This window comes from Lutra lutra, chromosome 7 (genome assembly GCF_902655055.1).
Source record: "Lutra lutra chromosome 7, mLutLut1.2, whole genome shotgun sequence".
In the NCBI taxonomy this organism is placed as follows: domain Eukaryota; kingdom Metazoa; phylum Chordata; class Mammalia; order Carnivora; family Mustelidae; genus Lutra; species Lutra lutra.
Genome location: NC_062284.1, coordinates 22,355,557 through 22,378,797, shown reverse-complemented (window position 1 = coordinate 22,378,797; position 23,241 = coordinate 22,355,557). Strand labels below are relative to the sequence as shown.

The window sequence follows — 23,241 nt, the reverse complement described above, 5'->3', positions numbered from 1 at the left end:
TGCTCCCACGTTAGGGGCATAGATATTTAAAATTGTTAGATCTTCTTGTTGGACAGTTCCTTTGAGTATGAGATAGTGTCCTTCCTCATCTCTTATTATAGTCTTTGGCTTAAAATCTAATTGATCTGATATAAGGATTGCCACTCCTGCTTTCTTCTGATGTCCATTAGCATGGTAAATTCTTTTCCACCCCCTCACTTTAAACCTGGAGGTGTCTTTGGGTTTTAGATGAGTTTCTTGTAGGCAACATATAGATGGGTTTTGTTTTTTTATCCATTCTGATACCCTGTGTCTTTTGATTGGGGCATTTAGCCCATTAACATTCAGGGTAAGTATTGAGAGATATGAATTTAGTGCCATTGTATTGCCTGTAAGGTGACTGTTATTGTATATTGTCTCTGTTTCTTTCTGATCTACTACTTTGAGGGTCTCTCTTTGCTTAGAGGACCCCTTTCAATATTTCCTGTAGAGCTGGTTTGGTATTTGCAAATTCTTTCAGTTTTTGTTTGTCCTGGAAACTTTTAATCTCTCCTTCTATTTTCAATGATAGCCTAGCTGGATATAGTATTCTTGGCTGCATGTTTTTCTCATTTAGTACTCTGAATATATCATGCCAGCTCTTTCTGGCCTGCCAGGTCTCTGTGGATAAGTCTGCTGCCAATCTAATATTTTTACCATTGTACGTTACAGACTTCTTTTCCCGGGCTGCTTTCAGGGTCTTTTCTTTGTCACTAAGACTTGTAAATTTTACTATTAGGTGCCGGGTGTGGACCTATTCTTATTGATTTTGAGGGGGGTTCTCTGAACCTCTTGAATTTTGATGCTTGTTCCCTTTGCCATATTGGGGAAATTCTCTCCAATAATTCTCTCCAATATACCTTCTGCTCCCCTCTCTGTTTCCTCTTCTTCTGGAATCCCAATTATTCTAATGTTGTTTCGTCTTATGGTGTCACTTATCTCTCGAATTCTCCCCTCGTGGTCCAGTAGCTGCTGGTCCCTCTTTTGCTCTGCTTCTTTATTCTCTGTCATTTGGTCTTCTATATCACTAATTCTTTCTTCTGCCTCATTTATCCTAGCAGTGAGAGCCTCCATTTTTTATTGCACCTCATTAATAGCTTTTTTGATTTCAACTTGGTTAGATTTTAGTTCTTTTATTTCTCCAGAAAGGGCTTTTATATCTCCCGAGAGGGTTGCTTTAATATCTTCCATGCCTTTTTCAAGCCCGGCTAGAACCTTGAGAATCGTCATTCTGAACTCTATATCTGACATATTACCAATGTCTGTATTGATTAGGTTCCTAGCCTTTGGTACTGCCTCTTGTTCTTTTTTTTGTTGTGAATTTTACCGCCTTGTCATTTTTTCCAGATAAGAGTTTATGAAGGAGCAAGTAAAATACTAATAGGGTGGCAACAACCCCAGGAAAATATGCTTTAGCCAAATCAGAAGAGATCCCAAATTGTGAGGGGGGAGAAAGGGGATAAAAAGGGGTTCAGAAAGAAAAAAAAAGAAACTATTAAATAAAAGAAAGCTGATATAGAAAAAATATAAAAAGAAGAAAAAAATATATATATATTAGATAAACTATTTAAAAAACGTTAAAAAAGAAAACGGTAAAAGTTAAAAAAATTTAGCAGAAGAAGAGAAAAAGAAAAAAAATTGAAAAAGGAAAAAAAATTAAATTAACTGCAAGGCTAAAAAATCATGGGGAGAAAGCCATGAGTTCCGTGCTTTGCTTTCTTCTCCTCTGGAATTCCGCCGCTCTCCTTGGTATTGAAACTGCACTCCTTGGTAGGTGAACTTGGTCCTGGCTGGGTTTCCCATTGATCTTCTGGGGGAGGGGCCTGTTGTAGTGATTCTCAAGCGTCTTTGCCCCAGGCAGAGTTTAACTGCCCTTCTCCGGGGCCGCGCTGAGTAATCTGCTCGGGTTTGCTTTCGGGAGCTTTTGTTCCCTGAGCGCTTTCCGTAGAGTTCTGGAGGACGGGAATGAAGATGGCGGCCTCCCGGTCTCCAGCCCAGAGGAGCCGAGAGCCCGGGGCCCCCCTCCTCAGTGCGCCCTCAGAGAACAGCGCCCAATGACTTCTGTCACCCTGGCCTCTGGCCACGCTCCGAGCTGACCGAGCCTGCGACCGGTTCAAGGCAACCCCGAGCTGAGAGTCACTCCTCGGCTCTGTCTCTGTAGCCGGCTTCCCCGTTCTAATACCGGTAAGCCCTGCGACACTCAGACACCCCTGATCCTTCTGCGACCCTGCGGGACCTGAGGCCGCGCTGACCCCGCCTGGGCTTCACCCCAGTTAAGCCTCTGGAGCAATGTCCCTCAGCGGAACAGACTTTTAAAAGTCCTGATTTTGCTCCGTTGCTCCGCCGCTCGCCGGGAGCGGGCCCCTCCCCCCGCGATCTATCTTCCCATCGCTTTGGATTCACTTTTCCGCCAGTCCTACCTTTCAGATAGTGGTTGATTTTCTGTTTCTAGAATTGCTGGTCTTTTTCTCTTCAATCTCCCGTTGGATTTGTAGGTGTTTGCAATCTTTAGATAAGCTATTTAGCTGATCTCCCGCTACCCGAAGTAGTCTCAGCCTGCTACTTCTCCGCCATCTTGACTCCTCCTCTCGGAGAGCATTTTAAATAGGGAAATCACATACACACACACACACACACACACACACACACACACACAAATGCACAAACATGCAAAATACATGGCATTAAGTTGACTGCACAAAGAACACTTGTTATATAATACAGGGACTGGAACGATAAGGCACAGCCTCTTCTTGTTTGACCACAGCTGGGAGCCTGCCTGCTGGTTAATTCAAATTTTTTGCTGCTCTGCACATGTCAGCAAATGATTGGAAAGCACCATGAGTGCTACTTTGGGAGTTACAAATGATTTTGGAGTCATAAAATAAAATTTAGCAAGTAAATAAATAGGCAAATACAAAGTCTGGGAATAATGAGAATCTAATTGGACCCAAAAGGAAGGAAACCTAATCCTATTTCATTAATCTCATACGGCTTGAAGTGGAATGGTCCAAGTTTAGGTTCAATTACGTTTTCTATTAAATTTCACAAAATTATTTAGTATTTTTTATGCAGCTTTTTGCTTTCTTTATGGTTTCTAATTGTCTTTTTTTTTTAATTCTGTTGAAAAAAGAGTACTGGCAGTTAGATTCACCTAAATTAAATTCATGTAACTTAATCCCTGTATTTGTTCAGTGGTCTAATTTGAACCAAGAATTTTACAGGTCTTTTGCACAGATTCAGAGGCTTTCTTTTCTTTTCTTTTTTATTTTTAATTTATTTTCAGCATAACAGTATTAATTGTTTTTGCACCACACCCAGTGCTCCATGCAATCCGTGCCCTCTCTAATACCCACCACCTTGTTCCCCCAACCTCCCACCCCCCTGCCCCTTCAAGACCCTCAGGTTGTTTCTCAGAGTCCATAGTCTGTCATGGTTCACCTCCCCTTCCAATTTCCCTCAACTCCCTTCTCCTCTCCATCTCCCCTTGTCCTCCATGCTATTTGTTATGCTCCACAAATAAGTGAAACCATATGATAATTGACTCTCTCTGCTTGACTTATTTCACACAGCATAATCTCTTCCAGTCCCATCCATGTTGCTACAAAAGTTGGGTATTCATCCTTTCTGATGGAGGCATAATACTCCATAGTATATATATATAGACCTCATCTTCCTTATCCATTCGTCTGTTGAAGGGCATCTTGGTTCTTTCCACAGTTTGGTGACCATGGCTATTGCTGCTATAAACATTGGGGTACAGATGGCTGTCTTTTCATTGGGGGATATCACAGCTACTGGAAGCCTTGGTGCAATTCTGAAAGTAAGAAGTTCTGCCCTTTTCCCATCCAGGTATCCTTCTTATGTAAGTGACAGGGAAGACAGAGTAGATTTCAAAGACAACTGAAACAACAAAAGGGCAAGAAATAGTACCAAAATTCTTAGCTTTTTATGAAAAGGCTTTCCTCACACTATCTCTAACATTACTCTTTGCAGAATTCCACCTCATGTACTCTCTCAGCAGCAAGAATATAAAAACTAAATAATTACACCGTCTTTTTCATTACTTTTTCCAACTATCTTGTTAACCCAGATTTGTTTTGCCGACTAGGTCATATTTACTTTCTTACAAATTAGCACAGTGATTTCTACTGTCATGATTTATTTAACAAAGCATATTCAGGCATATTTGATCTTTACAAAATGCAAAACCTGATAAATCTTATATATATGCCTTATATTATATGCTTTATATTTAGCCTAATAAATTATCTTATGTTATAATAATAGGTTTTCCTCCAGGTCAAAATTACCCATTAAAACCATTTAATTCTGTCCTTCCCAAAAGAACCAAATATCATCATTCTCAGCCAATGGGATTTTCAACTAACAAATTCTAGGAATATGCCAGTCCAGTTGTAGATCACTGCACAAAATGGACTTCGAACCTTAGATCAGGAAAGACAGAGATTATTTTAAGATAGATTCTTACCCTAAAATCAGTGGGAAGGATTTATCATCTCTCTCCTTGCACTGGAATATTATCTCTATAAAGAGATTTTCTTTAATCGCTACTGAAGCTCCTGTGACTTGCCCTTTGATGGCTTTAAGTAAATACTTTTGGAATGAATGGATTTTAGCTACTGCTGTATTAAAAAAATCACTCCAGAGCATAGTGACTTAAGATAAAACATTTTTTTTAATTTTTATTTTTTTATTATATGTTCAAGTAGCCAGCATACAAGAAATACATCATTAGTTTTTGATGTAGTGTTCAATGATTCATTAATTGCATATAACAGGACTGCTTATCATATCACATGCTCTCCTCATTACCCATCATCCTCTTACCAGCCCCCACCAACTCTTCTGAAACTGTCACTTTGTTTCCTAGAGTCCAGAGTCTCTCATGGCTCATGTCCCTCTCTGGTTTATTCCCATTCAGTTTTCCCTCCAATCCCCCATGGTCCTCCGTGGTGTTCCTTATGTTCCACATGAAATCATATGATAATTGTCCTTCTCTGTCTGGCTTACTTCACTTAACATAACCCCCTCCAGTTCCATCCATGTCAATGTAAATAGTGGGTATTCATCCTTTCTGATGGCTGAGTAATATTCCATCATATATATGAACAACATCTTCTTTATCAATTCAAGATGAAACATTTTATTGTTATCTCTTGTGGTTCCTGAAGTTGGCTGGATTCTTTTGTAGAAGTGGTTCTTATTCAAGGTCTGTCTTGTGTTTGCAGTGAAATGGCAACTGCAGCTGAAGTCACATTGAAGACATTCTCACTCATATGTATGGAGGTTGATGCTGGCTGTCAGCAGAATGGTGGTGTTGTCACCCAAAACATGTACAGGAGGCCCATCTACATGGTTTGGACTTCCCCATAGCATGGTGGTTGGGTTCCAAGAGCTAACTTCTTAAGGAAACAAGGAGGAAGTATGTGTATCTTTATGAACTAGTTTTGAAGTTTTTTTGAAGTCATGTATGCTGTTTCTATCCTGAAGTTTCACCCACGTTGAAGGGGGAGAGTCATATTTCCCATTATTTGATGGATGATATGCCAATGCCATATATTTTTTTATTTTATTTTTTATAAACATATATTTTTATCCCCAGGGGTACAGGTCTGCGAATTGCCAGGTTTACACACTTCACAGCACTCACCATAGCACATACCCTCCCCAATATCCATAACCCCACCCCCCTCTCCCAACCCCCTCCCCCCATCAACCCTCAGTTTGTTTTGTGAGATTAAGAGTCACTTATGGTTTGTCTCCCTCCCAATCCCATCTTGTTTCATTTATTCTTCTCCTACCCCCTTAACCCCCCGTGTTGCATCTCCTCTCCCTCATATCAGGGAGATCATATGAGAGTTGTCTTTCTCCGATTGACTTATTTCGCTAAGCATGATACCCTCTAGTTCCATCCACGTCATCGCAAATGCCAAGATTTCATTTCTTTTTATGGCTGCATAGTATTCCATTGTGAATATATACCACATATTCTTTATCCATTCATCTGTTGATGGGCATCTAGGTTCTTTCCATAGTTTGGCTATTGTAGACATTGCTGCTATAAACATTTGGGTGCATGTGCCCCTTCGGATCACTACGTTTGTATCTTTAGGGTAAATACCCAGCAGTGCAATTGCAGGGTCATAGGGTAGTTCTATTTTCAACATTTTGAGGAACCTCCGTGCTGGTTTCCAGAGTGGTTGCACCAGCTTGCATTCCCACCAACAGTGTAGGAGGGTTCCCCTTTCTCTGCATCCTCGCCAGCATCTGTCATTTCCTGACTTGTTAATTTTAGCCATTCTGACTGGTGTGAGGTGATATCTCATGGTGGTTTTGATTTTTATTTCCCTGATGCCGAGTGATGTGGAGCAATTTTTCATGTGTCTGTTGGCCATCTGGATGTCTTCTTTGCAGAAATGTCTGTTCATGTCCTCTGCCCATTTCTTGATTGGATTATTTGTTCTTTGGGTGTTGAGTTTGCTAAGTTCTTTATAGATTTTGGACACTAGCCCTTTATCTGATATGTCGTATGCAAATATCTTCTCCCATTCTGTCAGTTGTCTTTTGGTTTTGTTCACTGTTTCCTTTGCTGTGCAAAAGCTTTTGATCTTGATAAAATCCCAATAGTTCATTTTTGCCCTTGCTTCCCTTGCCTTTGGCGATGTTCCTAGGAAGAAGTTGCTGCGGCTGAGGTCGAAGAGGTTGCTGCCTCTGTTATCCTCAAGGATTTTGATGGATTCCTTTCTCACATTGAGGTCCTTCATCCATTTTGAGTCTATTTTCGTGTATGGCGTAAGGAAATGATCCAATTTCATTTTTCTGCATGTGGCTGTCCAATTTTCCCAACACCATTTACTGAAGAGGCTGTCGTTTTTCCATTGGACATTCTTTCCTGCTTTGTCGAAGATGAGTTGACCATAGAGTTGAGGGTCCATTTCTGGGCTCTCTATTCTGTTCCATTGATCTAGGTGTCTGTTTTTGTGCCAGTACCATGCTGTCTTGATGATGGCAGCTTTGTAATAGAGCTTGAAGTCCGGAATTGTGATGCCAACAACTTTGGCTTTCTTTTTCAATATTCCTTTGGCTATTCGAGGTCTTTTCTGGTTCCATATAAATTTTAGGATTATTTGTTCCATTTCTTTGAAAAAAATGGATGGTACTTTGATAGGAATTGCATTAAATGTGTAGATGGCTTTAGGTAGCATAGACATTTTCACAGTATTTGTTCTTCCATCCATGAGCATGGAACATTTTTCCATTTCTTTGTGTCTTCCTCAATTTCTTTCATGAGTACTTTATAGTTTTCTGAGTATAGATTCTTAGTCTCTTTGGTTGGGTTTATTCCTAGGTATCTTATAGTTTTGGGTGCAATTGTAAATGGGATGGACTCCTTAATTTCTCTTTCTTCTGTCTTGTTGTTGGTGTAGAGAAATGCAACTGATTTCTGTGCATTGATTTTTTTTTTAAAAGATTTTATTTATTTATTTGACAGGGAGAGATCACAAGTAGGCAGAGAGGCAGGCAGAGAGAGAGGAAGGGAAGCAGGCTTCCTGATGAGCAGCGAGCCCGATGCGGGACTCGATCCCAGGACCCTGGGATCATGACCTGAACTGAAGGCAGCGGCTTAACCCACTGAGCCACCCAGGTGCCCCTGTGCATTGATTTTATATCCTGACACTTTACTGAATTCCTGTAAAGTTCTAGCAGTTTTGGAGTAGAGTCTTTTGGGTTTTCCACATATAGTATCATACCATCTGCAAAGAGTGATAGTTTGACTTCTTCTTTGCCGATTTGGATGCCTTTAATTTACTTTTGTTGTCTGATTGCTGAGGCTAGGACTTCTAGTACTATGTTGAATAGCAGTGGTGATAATGGACATCCCTGCCATGTTCCTGACCTTAGCGGAAAAGCTTTCAGTTTTTCTCCATTGAGAATGATATTTGCGGTGGGTTTTTCATAGATGGCTTTGATAATATTGAGGTATGTGCCATCTATTCCTACACTTTGAAGAGTTTTGATCAGGAAGGGATGCTGTACTTTGTCAAATGCTTTTTCATCATCTATTGAGAGTATCATATGATTCTTGTTCTTTCTTTTATTAATGTGTTGTATCACATTGATTGATTTGCGGATGTTGAACCAGCCTTGCAGCTCTGGAATAAATCCCAATTTGTCATGGTGAATAATCCTTTTTATGTACTGTTGAATCCTATTGGCTAGCATTTTGGTGAGAATTTTTGCATCTGTGTTCATCAAGGATATTGGTCTGTAGTTCTCTTTTTTGATGGGATTCTTGTCTGGTTTTGGAATCAAGGTGATGCTGGCCTCATAAAATGAGTTTGGAAGTTTTCCTTCTATTTCTATTTTTTGGAACAGTTTCAGGAGAATAGGAATTAGTTCTTCTTTAAATGTTTGGTAGAATTCCCCCGGGAAGCCGTCTGGCCCCGGGCTTTTGTTTGTTTGGAGATTTTTGATGACTGTTTCAATCTCCTTACTGGTTATGGGTCTGTTCAGGCTTTCTATTTCTTCCTGGTTCAGTTGTGGTAGTTTATATGTCTCTAGGAATGCATCCATTTCTTCCAGATTGTCAAATTTGTTGGCGTAGAGTTGCTCATAGTATGTTCTTACAATTGTCTGTATTTCTTTGGTGTTCGTTGTGATCTCTCCTCTTTCATTCATGATTTTATTTATTTGGGTCCTTTCTCTTTTCTTTTTGATAAGTCTGGCCAGGGGTTTATCAATCTTATTAATTCTTTCAAAGAACCAGCTCCTAGTTTCGTTGATTTGTTCTATTGGTTTTTTTTTTTTTTTGTTTCTATTTCATTGATTTCTGCTCTGATCTTTATGATTTCTCTTCTCCTGCTGGGTTTAGGGTTTCTTTCTTGTTCTTTCTCCAGCTCCTGTAGGTGTAGGGTTAGGTTGTGTACCTGAGACCTGTCTTGTTTCTTGAGAAAGGCTTGTACCGCTATATATTTTCCTCTCAGGACTGCCTTTGTTGTGTCCCACAGAATTTGAACCATTGTGTTTTCATTATCATTTGTTTCCATAAATTTTTTCAATTCTTCTTTAATTTCCTGGTTGACCCATTCATTCTTTAGAAGGATGCTGTTTAGTCTCCATGTATTTGGGTTCTTTCCAAATTTCCTCTTGTGATTGAGTTCTAGCTTCAGAGCATTGTGGTCTGAAAATATGCAGGGAATGATCCCAATCTTTTGATACTGGTTGAGACCTGATTTAGGACCCAGGATGTGATCTATTCTAGAGAATGTTCCATGTGCACGAGAGAAGAATGTGTATTCTGTTGCTTTGGGGTGAAAAGTTCTGAATATATCTGTGATGTCCATTTGGTCCAGTGTATCATTTAAGGCCTTTATTTCCTTGTTGATCTTTTGCTTGGATGATCTGCCATTTCAGTGAGGGGAGTGTTAAAGTCCCCTATTATTACTGTATTACTGTTGATGTGTTTCTTTGATTTTGTTATTAATTGGTTTATATGGTTGGCTGCTCCCACGTTAAGGGCATAGATATTTAAAATTGTTAGATCTTCTTGTTGGACAGATCCTTTGAGTATTATATACTGTCCTTCCTCATCTCTTATTATAGTCTTTGGCTTAAAATCTAATTGATCTGATATAAGGATTGCCACTCCTGCTTTCTTCTGATGTCCATTAGCATGGTAAATTCTTTTCCACCCCCTCACTTTAAATCTGGAGGTGTCTTTGGTTTAAAATGAGTTTCTTGTAGGCAACATATAGATGGGTTTTGTTTTTTTATCCATTCTGATACCCTGTGTCTTTTGATTGGGGCATTTAGCCCATTAACATTCAAGTATTGAGAGATATGAATTTAGTGCCATTGTATTGCCTGTAAGGTGACTGTTATTGTATATTGTCTCTGTTCCTTTCTGATCTACCACTTTTAGGGTCTCTCTTTGCTTAGAGGACCTCTTTCAATATTTTCTGGTTTGGTGTTTGCAAATACTTTCATTTTTGTTTGTCCTGGAAGCTTTTAATCTCTCCTTCTATTTTCAATGATAGTCTAGCTGGATATAGTATACTTGACTGCATGTTTTTCTCGTTTATTGCTCTGAATATATCATGCCAGCTCTTTCTGGCCTGCCAGGTCTCTGTGGATAAGTCTGCTGCCAATCTAATATTTTTACCATTGTATGTTACAGACTTCTTTTCCCGGGCTGCTTTCAGGATTTTCTCTTTGTCACTAAGACTTGTAAATTTTACTACTAGGTGACGGGGTGTGGACCTATTCTTATTGATTTTGAGGGGGGTTCTCTGAACCTCCTGGATTTTGATGCTTGTTCCCTTTGCCATATTGGGAAAATTGTCTCCAATAATTCTCTCTAATATACCTTCTTCTCCCCTCTCTTTTTCTTCTTCTTCTGGAATCCCAATTATTCTAATGTTGTTTTGTCTTATGGTGTCACTTATTTCTCGAATTCTCCCTTCATGGTCCAGTAGCTGTTTGTCCCTCTTTTTCTCAGCTTCTTTATTCTCTGTCATTTGGTCTTCTATATCGCTAATTCTTTCTTCTGCCTCATTTATCCTATCAGAGAGAGCCTCCATTTTTTATTGCACCTTATTAATAGCTTTTTTTATTTCAACTTGGTTTGATTTTAGTTCTTTTATTTCTCCAGAAAGGGCTTTTATCTCTCCAGAGAGTGTTTCTCTAATATCTTCCATGCCTTATTCGAGCCCAGCTAGAACCTTGAGAATCGTCATTCTGAACTCTAGATCTGACATATTACCAATGTCCGTATTAATTAGGTCCCTAGCCTTTGGTAGTGCCTCTTGTTCTTTTTTTAGTGGTGAATTTTTCTGCCTTGTCATTTTGTCCAGATAAGAGTATATGAAGGAGCAAGTACAATACTAAAAGGGTGGCAAAGACCCCAGAAAATATGCTTTAACCAAATCAGAAGAGATCCCAAATCGTGAGGAGGGAGAAAGGGGATAAAAGGAAGTTCAGAAATAAAAAAAAAAAAAAGAAACAATTTCAAAAAAGAAAACGAATAAAGAAAAATATAAAAAAGAAAAAAAAATATATATATTAGATAAGCTATTTAAAAAACGTTAAAAAAGCAAAGGGTAAAAGTTAAAAAAATTTGGCAAAAGAAGAGAAAAAAATTGAAAAAGAAAAAAAATTAAATTAATTGCAAGGCTAAAGAATCATGGGGAGAAAGCCATGAGTTCCGTGCTTTGCTTTCTCTTCCTCTGGAATTCTGCTGCTCTCCTTGGTATTGAAACTGCACTCCTTGGTAGGTGAACTTGGTCCTGGCTGGGTTTCTTGTTGATCTTCTGGGGGAGGGGCCTGTTGTAGTGATTCTCAAGTGTCTTTGCCCCAGGCGGAATTGCACCGCCCTTACTAGGAGCCAGGTTGAGTAATCCACTTGGGTTTGCTTACGGGAGTTTTTGTTCCCTGAGCACTTTCCGTAGAGTTCCGGAGGACGGGAATGAAGATGGCAGCCTCCCAGTCTCCGGCCCGGAGGAACCGAGAGCCTGGGGCCCCACTCCTCAGTGCGCCCTCAGAGAACAGCGCCCAATTACTCCCGTCACCGTGGCCTCTGGCCACGCTCCGAGCTGACCAAGCCTGCGACCAGTTCAAGGTAACCCCGAGCTGAGAGCTCACTCCTCAACTCTGTCTCTGTAGCCGGCTTCCCCGTTCTAATACCTGTAAGCTCTGCGACACTCAGACACCCCCAATCCTTCTGTGACCCTGCAGGACCTGAGGCCATGCTGACCCCACGTGGGCTTCACCCCGGTTAAGCCTCTGGAGTGATGTCCCTCAGCAGAACAGACTTTTAAAAGTCCTGATTTTGTGCTCCATTGCTCCGCCGCTTGCCGGGAGCTGGCCCCTCCCCCCGTGGTCTATCTTCCCGTCGCTTTGGATTCACTTCTTCACCAGTCCTACCTTTCAGAAAGTGGTTGATTTTCTGTTCTAGAATTGCTGTTCTTCTCTTCGATCTCCCGTTGGATTTGTAGGCATTTTCAATCTTTAGATAAGCTATTAGCTGATCTCCCGCTACCCGAAGTAGTCTCAACCTGCTACTTCTCCGCCATCTTGACTCCTCCCTCCCATATATTTTTTTAAAGCCAATGTCATATTTAATGAGAAAGTGGGATAAAATACATTTTGACAGCCATCTCTGGAAAACTCAGCCTTCCACAAAGCCTGACCAATAACAAACTATATTTGATTATAAGCACATATGAGACATGCCCAGGTAGTATAAAGATAAGTTAGAAAAATACTAAGAGAAACTTTCAAGTCAGATGAAGATCATTTGGTAGCACATAAGTTATTTGCTAAAGATACAGAACGATATTATGGATGTTTTATAAGTCTTTTCATGGTTGTGAAGATTTATGCAGACTCTTTTACTGACTGGAGAGACCATTCAGGTGGATGGGAGCAACAGGGGTGTGGAGCAAGTGAAGGTCTTCTCCTATTCTACTTCAATCAAAGTATCTCCATTTTTAATTTGCTTTATATAAACTGAAAACTTTGGTTCTATAGTGATTCAGTTGAAGGGAAATGTCTTGCTGCTTAAAAGTTTGGTAACCTGTGGAAATGTATAAAATTATAAACACGAAAATATGCTCAATTTCTATTGATTGAGCTGCTGTCAATATTTCTTGTTTGTGGGTTTTTTTTTTCATTTTCAGAGATTTGATGAGAAATACTGAGAGAGAATTTCAAGGAAATGAATTGCAATTACATGGTATTCATAATGCCATTTATACTTCCAGATACCAGATGCTGCTCATTTCCTATAAGTTCTCCTTCCCACATATCCTGGCTGTCATGGTCAGTTGGATTCAGCACAGTAAAAATAACTGTTGAGGTACCTTGGTGGCTCAGTCAGTTAAGGGTCTCACTCTTTATTTTGGCTCAGGTCATAATTTCAAGGTTGTGGGATTGAGCCCTGCATCAGGCTCCTTGCTAAGTGGGGATTCTGCTGGAAATTATGTCTCTCTATCTACCCCTGTGCCCCCCAACTCTCTCTCTCTCTCTCAAATTACATATGTCTTTAAAATAGCTGTTTACATGACTCTCTTTGCTTATTAATGTCTCCATATTTCAAAAAGACCACCATTCCCACAATTCTCATGTGCCACAGTCTTGATAGTTTCTCATTCATAAGAAGAAGGAGGCAAGGGGGATTACATTTATTTCTCTTTTTGAATACCCCTTTAGCAAAAGCTTATGGTACTTTCTTTATAATTTACCAGTAAGTATTAATAAAAAAAAAGACTTATGGGATAAAAGAACAAAGAATGCTGAGCATAACCCCTGTATTAAGAAACACAAAACTTATGCTATGGTAATATAACATAAAAATAGGAGTGACTTAGCACATAAATTATTTTTGCTCATGCAATGTTGGTATAGCTTGGATTAATCTCCAAGTCTGCTATCTCCCACATGGTAACTCAACTGCACAGACTTCTTTTATGTTGTGTCCCTACTATCTCAGTATACTGCCTCAATAGGGAGTAAAGATATTAAAAGTTGAGTAATATTTTCACTACCTCAGCCCAGAAGTGACTCTTCAGATAACTGTCCACTGGTTGAAACTACTTCTGTATCCCTGCCTAAGCTTAAAGTCTCTGGGAATTATAATCTTCCCGTGCCCAGGAAGGAGAGGAGAGCCAAACACTAGATGTGCCTTCCATGGTATCAAATGCTATCAATGTTTTTGCAATCATTTGGAAAGTTCTGAGGATGTTCTTTTTTTAAAAAATTAATTTTATTTTTTCAGTGTTCCAAGATTCACTGTTTATGCACCACACCCAGTGCTCCACGCAATATGTGCCCTCCTTAATACCCACCACCAAGCCCTCCCAACCCTCAAAGCCCTCCCCTCCAAAATTCTCAATTTGTTTCTCACAGTCTACAGTCTCTCATGGTTTCTTTCCCCCTCTGATTTCCCCCAACTCACTTCTCTTCTCTTTCACCCAATGTCCTCTGTGTTATTCCTTATGCTCCACAAGTAAGTGAAACCATATGATAATTGACTTTCTCTGCTTGACATTTTTCACTCAGCATGCTCTCCGCCATTCCTGCCCATGTTGATACAAAAGTTGTGTATTCATCCTTTCTAATGGAGGCATAATACTCCATAGTATATATGGACCATATCTTCTTTTTTTTTAAGATTTCTTATCTATTTATTTGACGGACAGAGATCACAAGTAAGCAGGGAGGCAGGCAGAGAGAGAAGGAAGAAGCAGGCTCCCCGCTGAGCAGAAAGCCCGATGGGGCACTCGATCCCAGGACCCCGGGACCATGACCTGAGCCAAAGGCAGAGGCCTAACCCACTGAGCCACCCAGGCACCCCTGGACCATATCTTCTTTATCCATTCATCTGTTGAAAGACATCTTGGCTCTTTCCATAGTTTGGCAACTGTGGCCATTGCTGCTGTGAACATTGGTGTACAGATGACCCTTCTAATCACTACATCTGTATATTTGGAGTAAATTGGAGTAAATACCCAGTAGTGCAATTGCAGGGTCATAGGGTGGCTCTATTTTTAATTTCTTAAGGAATCTCCATACTGTTTTCCAAAGTGGCTGCACCAACTTGCATTCCCACCAACAGTGTAAGAGGGTTCCTCTTTTCTCCACATCCTCTCTGACACTTGTTGTTTATTGTCTTGTTGATTTTGGCCATCCTAACTGGTGTAAGGTGGTATTTCAGTGTGGTTTTGATTTGAATCTCCCTGATGGCTAATGATGATGAACATTTTTTCATGTGTCCATTAGCCATTTGTATGTCTTCATTGGAGAAGTGTCTGTTCATGTCTTCTGCCCATTTTTTGACGTGATTATCTGTTTTGTGCATGTTGATTTTGAGGAGTTCTTTATAGATCTTGGATATCAGCCCTTTGTCTGTACTGTCATTTGCAGATATCTTCTCCAATTCTGAAGGTTGCCTCTTTGTTCTGTTGACTGTTTTCTTTGCTGTGCAGAATTTTTTTATCTTGACGAAGTCCAAAAGTTTATTTTTGCTTTTGTTTCATTTGCCTTTGGAGACATGTCTTGAAAGAAGTTTCTGCGACTGATGTTGAAGAGGTCATTGCCTATGTTCTCCTCTAGGATTTAATAGATTCCTGCCTCACGTTGAGCTCTTAAATCCATTTTGAGTTTATCTTTGTGCATGGTGTAAGAATGGTCGAGTTTCATTCTTCTATACATAGTTGACCAATTTTCCTAGCACCATTTATTGAATAGACTGTCTTTTTTCCACTGTCTATTTTTTCCTGCTTTGATGAAGATTAATTGACCATAGAGTGCGGGTCCATATCTGGGCTCTTTCCACTGACTATTCTCTGTTCCACTGGCCTATGTTCCTGTCTTTGTGCCAGTACCATGCTATCTTGGTGACCACAGCTTTGTAGTAAAGCTTGAAATCAGGCAACATGATACCCCCAGTTTTGTTTTCCTTTTTCAACATGTCCTTAATGATTTGGGGTCTTTTCTGATTCCATACAAATTTTAGGATTGTTTGTTCCAGCACTTTGAAAAACGCCGGTGGAATTTTGATCGGGATGTCATTGAAAGTATTGACATTTTAACGATGTTTATTCTTCCAATCCTTGAACATGGAATGCTTTTCCATCTTTTTGTGTCTTCTTCAATTTATTTAATGAGTGCTCTGTAGTTCCTTGACTATAGATCCTTTAGCTCTTTGGTTGGGTTTATTGCCAGGTATTTTATGATTCTTTGTGCTATAATAAATGGAATCAGTTCTCTAGTTTTCTTTCTTTCTTTATTTCTACATTTTCATTACTAGTGTATAAGAAAGCAATAGATTTCTGTGGATTGATTCTGTATCCTGCCACATGACTGAATTGCTGTATGAGTTCTAGTAGTTTGGGGGTGGAGTCTTTTGGGTTTTCCATATAAAATATCAAGTCATCTGTGAAGAGAGAGAGTTTGATTTCTTTGCAAATCTGAATACCTTTTATTTCTTTTTGTTGTCTGATAGCTGTTGCTAGGACTTCTAGTACTATATTGAACAACAGTGGCGAGAGTGGGACTCCTTGTCACGTTCCTGATCTCAAAGGTAAGACTGTCAGCTTTCCCCCCCTTAAGAATGATATTTGCTGTGGGTTTTCATAGATAGATTTTATGAAGTTGAGTGATGTTTCTTCTATCCCTATGCTTTGAAGTGTTTTAATCAGGAACAGATGCTCTATCTTGTCAAATGTTTTTCCTGCATCAATTGAAAGGACCAAGTGGCTCTTCTCTTCTTACTGATTTGTTCTGTCACATTGATTGATTTGCAAACGTTGAACCACCCTGTCATCCCAGGAATAAATCCCACTTGGTCATGGTGGATAATCTTTTCAATGTACTCTTGGATCCTATTAGCTTGGATCTTGTTGAGAATCTTGGCATCCATATTCATCAGGGATATTGGTCTGAAATTCTCCTTTTGGATGGGGTCTTTGCCTGGTTTGGGGATCAGGGAAATGCTGGCTTCATACAAAGAGTCTGGTAGTTTTTCTTCTCTTTCTATTTTTTGAAACATCTTCAGGAGAATAAGTATTAATTCTTCTTTGAATGTTTGGTAGAATTCCCCAGGGAATCTGTCAGGTCCTGGGCTCTTGTATTTTGGAAGATTTTTGATCACTGCTTCAATATTGTTTCTAGAAATTGGCCTATTCAGGTTGTCACTTTCTTACTGTTTCAGTGTTGGAAGTTTATAGGTTCCCTGGAATGCATCCATTTCTTCTAGGTTGCTTAACTTATTGGCATATAACTGTTGATAATAATTTCTGATGATTTTTCTATTCCTTGGCGTTAGTAATGATGTCTCCCTTTTCATTCACAATTTTATTAATTTGGGTCCTCTCTCTTTTGTTTTGGATAAATCTGGCTGGTGATTTATCTATCTTATTGATTCTTTCAAAGAACGAGCTTCTATTTTCATTGATGTGTTCTATTGTATCTTTGGTTTCTATCTCATTGACTTCTGCTCTAATCTTGATTATTTCCTTATGTTTTTTTCTTTTTAATTTCCCCTTGTAGTTTTTTTTAAAATAATCATTTTTTAATTTATTTTCAGCATAACAGTATTCATTGTTTTTGTACCACACCCTGTGCTCCATGCAATCCGTGCCCTCTCTAATACCCACCACCTGGCTCCCCCAACCTCCCACCCCCCGACCTCTTCAAACCCTTCAGATTGTTTTTCAGAGTCCATAGTCTCTCATGGTTCACCTCCCCTTCCAATTTCCCTCAACTCCATTCTCCTAACTCCCCATGTCCTCCATGCTATTTGTTATGCTCCACAAATAAGTGAAACCATATGATAATTGACTCTCTCTGTTTGACTTATTTCACTCAGCATAATCTCTTCCAGTCCCATCCATGTTGCTACAAAAGTTGGGTATTCATCCTTTCTGAGGGAGGCATAATACTCCATAGTATATATGGACCACATCTTCCTTATCCATTTGTCCGTTGAAAGGCATCTTGGTTATTTCCACAGTTTGGCAACCGTGGCCATTGCTGCTATAAACATTGGGGTACAGATGGCCCTTCTTTTCACTACATCTGTATCTTTGGGGTAAATACCCAGTAGTGCAATTGCAGGGTCATAAGGAAGTTCTATTTTTAATTTCTTGAGGAATCTCCACACTGTTCTCCAAAGTGGCTGCACCAACTTGCATTCCCACCAACAGTGGAAGAGGGTTCCCCTTTCTCCACATCCCCTCCAACACATGTCGTTTCCTGTCTTGCTAATTTTGGCCATTCTAGCTGGCGTAAGGTGGTATCTCAAGGTGGCTTTTTTTTTTTCAGCATAACAGTATTCATTGTTTTTGTACCACACCCAGTGCTCAATCTCCCTGATGGCTAGTAATGATGCACATTGTTTCATGTGTCTGATAGCCATTTGTATGTCTTCATAGGAGAAGTGTCTGTTCATATCTTCTGCCCATTTTTTGATATGATTATCTGTTTTGTGTGTGTTGAGTTTGAGGAGTTCTTTATAGATCCTGGATATCAATCTTTTGTCTGTACTGTCATTTGCAAATATCTTCTCCCATTCCGTGGGTTGCCTCTTTGTTTTCTTGACTGTTTCCTTTGCTGTGCAGAGCTTTTGATTTTGATGAAGTCCCAAAAGGTCATTTTCGCTTTTGTTTCCTTTGCCTTTGGAGACATATCTTGAAAGAAGTTGCTGTGGCTGATATCGAAGAGCTTACTGCCTATGTTCTCCTCTAGGATTCTGATGGATTCCTGTCTCACATTGAGGTCTTTTATCCATTTTGAGTTTATCTTTGTGTACAGTGTAAGACAATGGTCGAGTTTCATTCTTCTACATATAGCTGTCCAGTTTTCCCAGCACCATTTACTGAAGAGACTGTCTTTTTTCCACTGTATATTGTTTCCTGTTTTGTTGAAGATTATTTGACCATAGAGTTGAGGGTCCATATCTGGGCTCTCTACTCTGCTCCACTGGTCTATGTGTCTGTTTTTATGCCAGTACCATGCTATCTTGGTGATCACAGCTTTGTAGTAAAGCTTGAAATCAGGTAACGTGATGCCGCCAGTTTTATTTTTGTTTTTCAACATTTCCTTAGCGATTCGGGGTCTCTTCTAGTTCCATACAAATTTTTGGATTATTTGCTCCAGCTCTTTGAAGAATAACGGTGGAATTTTGATTGGAATGGCATTAAAAGTATAGACTACTCTAGGCAGTATAGACATTTTAACAATGTTTATTCTTCTGATCCAAGAGCATGGAATGGTCTTCCATCTTTTTGTGTCTTATTCAATTTCTTTCATGAGTGTTCTGTAGTTCCTCGAGTATAGTTCCTTTACCTCTTTGGTTAGGTTTATTCCCAGGTATCTTATGGTTCTTGGTGCTATAGTAAATGGTATTGATTCTCTAATTTCCCTTTCTGTATTTTCATTGTTAGTGTATAAGAAAACCACTGATTTCTGTACATTGACTTTGTATCCTGCCATGTTACCGAATTGCTGTATGAGTTCTAGTAGTTTGGGGGTGGAGTCTTTTGGGTTGTCCATATAAAGAATCATGTCATCTGCGAAGAGAGAGAATTTGACTTCTTCATTGCCAACTTGGATACCTTTAATTTCTCTTTGTTGTCTGATTGCTGTTGCTAGGACTTCTAATACTATGTTGAACAAGAGTGGTGAGAGTGGGCATCCTTGTCATGTTCCTGATCTCAACGGTAAGGCTGCAAGCTTTTTCCCATTGAGAATGATATTTGCTCTGGGTTTTTCATAGATAGATTTGATGAAGTTCAGGAATGTTCCCTCTATCCCTATACTTTGAAGCATTTTAATCAGGAACAGATGCTGGATTTTGTCAAATGCTTTTTTTGCATCAATTGAGAGGACCATGTGGTTCTTCTCTCTTTTCTTATTAATTTGTTCTATCACATTGATTTGCGAATCTTGAACCATCCTGTAGCCCAGGAATGAATCCCACCTGGTCATGGTGGATAATCTTTTTAATGTGCTGTTGGATCCTGTTTGCTAGGATCTTGTTGAGAATCTTAGCATCCATAGTTTTTTTTTTTTTTACATTTTTAAAAATTTTTTATTTTTTAATTACTTTTCAGTGTACTAGAATCCATTGTTTATGCACCACACCCAGTGCTCCATGCAATATGTGCCCTCCATAATACCCACCACCAGGCTCCCCCAACCTCCCACCCCCACCCCTTCAAAACCCTCATATTGTTTTTCAGAGTCCATAGTCTCTCATCTCCCACTCCAATTTCTCTCAACTCCCTTCTCCTCCCCATCTCCCCATGTCCTCCGTCTTATTTCTTATGCTCCACAAATAAGTGAAACCATATGATAATTGACTCTCTCTGCTTGGCTTATTTCACTCAGCATAATCTCTTCCAGTCCCATCCATGTTGATACAAAAGTTGGGTGTTCATCCTTTCTGAGGGAGGCATAATACTCCACAGTGTATATGGACCACATCTTCCTTATCCATTCGTCCATTGAAGGGCATCTTGGTTCTTTCCACAATTTGACAACCATGGCCATTGCTGGTATGAACATGGGATACAGATGGCCCTTCTTTTCACTACATCTGTATCTTTGGGGTAAATACCCTAGTGCAATTGCAGGGTCATAGTGCAGCTGTATTTTTAATTTCTTTTTTTTTTTAATTTTTTTATTTTTTTCAGCATAACAGTATTCATTATTTTTGCACCACACCCAGTGCTCCATGCAATCCGTGCCCTCTACAATACCCACCACCTGGTGCCCCCAACCTCCCACCCCCCACCCCTTCAAAATTCTCAGATCGTTTTTCAGAGTCCATAGTCTCTCATGGTTCACCTCCCCTTCCAATTTCCCTCAACTCCCTTCTCCTCTCCATCTCCCCTTGTCCTCCATGCTATTTGTTATGCTCCACAAATAAGTGAAACCATATGATAATTGACTCTCTCTGCTTGACTTATTTCACTCAGCATAATCTCTTCCAGTCCCGTCCATGTTGCTACAAAACTTGGGGATTCATCCTTTCTTTCTTTCTTTCTTTCTTTTTTTTTACAGCTTTATAAACATATATTTTTATCCCCAGGGGTACAGGTCTGTGAATCGCCAGGTTTACACACTTCACAACACTCACCATAGCACATACCCTCCCCGATATCCATAACCCCACCCCCTCTCCCAACCCCCTCCCCCCATCAACCCTCAGTTTGTTTTGTGAGATTAAGAGTCACTTATGGTTTGTCTCCCTCCCAATCCCATCTTGTTTCATTTACTCTTCTCCTACCCCCTCGACCCCCCATGTTGCATCTCCTCTCCCTCATATCAGGGAGATCATATGATAGTTGTCTTTCTCCGATTGACTTATTTTGCTAAGCATGATACCCTCTAGTTCCATCCACGTCGTCGCAAATGGCAAGATTTCATTTCTTTTGATGGCTGCATAGTATTCCATTGTGTATATATACCACATCTTCTTTATCCATTCGTCTGTAGATGGACATCTAGGTTCTTTCCATAGTTTGGCTATTGTAGACATTGCTGCTATAAACATTCGGGTGCACGTGCCCCTTCGGATCACTATGTTCGTATCTTTAGGGTAAATACCCAGCAGTGCAATTGCTGGGTCATAGGGTAGTTCTATTTTCAACATTTTGAGGAACCTCCATGCTGTTTTCCAGAGTGGTTGCACCAGTTTGCATTCCCACCAACAGTGTAGGAGGGTTCCCCTTTCTCCGCATCCTTGCCAGCATCTGTCATTTCCTGACTTGTTAATTTTAGCCATTCTGACTGGTGTGAGGTGATATCTCATGGTGGTTTTGATTTGTATTTCCCTGATGCCGAGTGATATGGAGCACTTTTTCATGTGTCTGTTGGCCATCTGGATGTCTTCTTTGCAGAAATGTCTGTTCATGTCCTCTGCCCATTTCTTGATTGGATTATTTGTTCTTTGGGTGTTGAGTTTGCTAAGTTCTTTATAGATTTTGGACACTAGCCCTTTATCTGCTGAAAAAGCATTTGACAAAGTACAGCATCCCTTCCTGATCAAAACTCTTCAAAGTGTAGGGATAGACGGCACATACCTCAATATTATCAAAGCCATCTATGAAAAACCCACTGCAAATATCATTCTCAATGGAGAAAAACTGAAAGCTTTTCCGCTAAGGTCAGGAACATGGCAGGGATGTCCGTTATCACCACTGCTATTCAACATAGTACTAGAAGTCCTAGCCTCAGCCATCAGACAACAAAAGGAAATTAAAGGCATCCAAATCGGCAAAGAAGAAGTCAAACTATCACTCTTCGCAGATGATATGATACTCTATGTGGAAAACCCAAAAGACTCCACTCCAAAACTGCTAGAACTTGTACAGGAATTCAGTAAAGTGTCAGGATATAAAATAAATGCACAGAAATCAGTTGCATTTCTCTACACCAACCACAAGACAGAAGAAAGAGAAATTAAGGAGTCCATCCCATTTACAATTGCACCCAAAACTATAAGATACCTAGGAATAAACCTAACCAAAGAGACTAAGAATCTATACTCAGAAAACTATAAAGTACTCATGAAAGAAATTGAGGAAGACACAAAGAAATGGAAAAATGTTCCATGCTCCTGGATTGGAAGAATAAATATTGTGAAAATGTCTATGCTACCTAAAGCAATCTACACATTTAATGCAATTCCTATCAAAGTACCATCCATTTTTTTCAAAGAAATGGAACAAATAATCCTAAAATTTATATGGAACCAGAAAAGACCTCGAATAGCCAAAGGAATATTGAAAAAGAAAGCCAAAGTTGGTGGCATCACAATTCCGGACTTCAAGCTCTATTACAAAGCTGTCATCATCAAGACAGCATGGTACTGGCACAAAAACAGACACATAGATCAATGGAACAGAATAGAGATCCCAGAAATGGACCCTCAAGTCTATGGTCAACTCATCTTCGACAAAGCAGGAAAGAATGTCCAATGGAAAAAAGACAGCCTCTTCAATAAATGGTGTTGGGAAAATTGGACAGCCACATGCAGAAAAATGAAATTGGATCATTTCCTTACACCACACACGAAAATAGACTCAAAATGGATGAAGGATCTCAATGTGAGAAAGGAATCCATCAAAATCCTCGAGGAGAACACAGGCAGCAACCTCTTCGACGTCAGCCGCAGCAACATCTTCCTAGGAACATCACCAAAGGTAAGGGAAGCAAGGGCAAAAATGAACTTTCGGGATTTTATCAAGATCAAAAGCTTTTGCACAGCAAAGGAAACAGTGAACAAAACCAAAAGACAACTGACAGAATGGGAGAAGATATTTGTATTTTTAATTTCTTAAGGAATCTCCACACTGTTCTCCTAATTGGCTGCACCAATTTGCAATCCCACCAAAAGTGTAATAGGGTTCCCCTTTTCCCACATCTTCTCCAACACCTGTTGTTTACTGTCTTCTTAATTTTGGCCATTCTAACTGGTGTAAGGTGGTATCTCAATGTGGTTTTGATTTGAATCTCCCTGATGGCTAATGATGATGAACATGTTTTCATGTGTCTAATAGCCATTTGTATGTCTTCATTGGAGAAGTGTCTGCTCTTGTCTTCTGCCCATTTTTTAAAATATTTTATTTATTTATTTGACAGATAGAGATCACAAGTAAATGGGCAGAGAGGCAGGCAAGAGAGAGAGAGAGA

The 23,241-nt window shown here is 39.7% G+C and overlaps 1 long non-coding RNA gene across 2 annotated transcripts; it reads left to right on the top strand.

Annotated features, from left to right (window-relative positions):
- The first annotated feature begins 3,783 nt into the window (after nucleotides 1–3,783).
- Nucleotides 3,784–18,262, top strand: LOC125105569 (uncharacterized). 2 transcript variants are annotated; one of them, XR_007128945.1, is made up of 4 exons: nucleotides 3,784–3,841; nucleotides 5,271–5,397; nucleotides 12,804–12,865; nucleotides 18,225–18,262. It is a non-coding gene; the product is annotated as an uncharacterized LOC125105569 (long non-coding RNA). The 2 variants fall into 2 exon arrangements; XR_007128946.1 differs by lacking the exon at nucleotides 18,225–18,262 and adding an exon at nucleotides 17,555–17,583.
- Nucleotides 18,263–23,241: the final 4,979 nt, after the last annotated feature.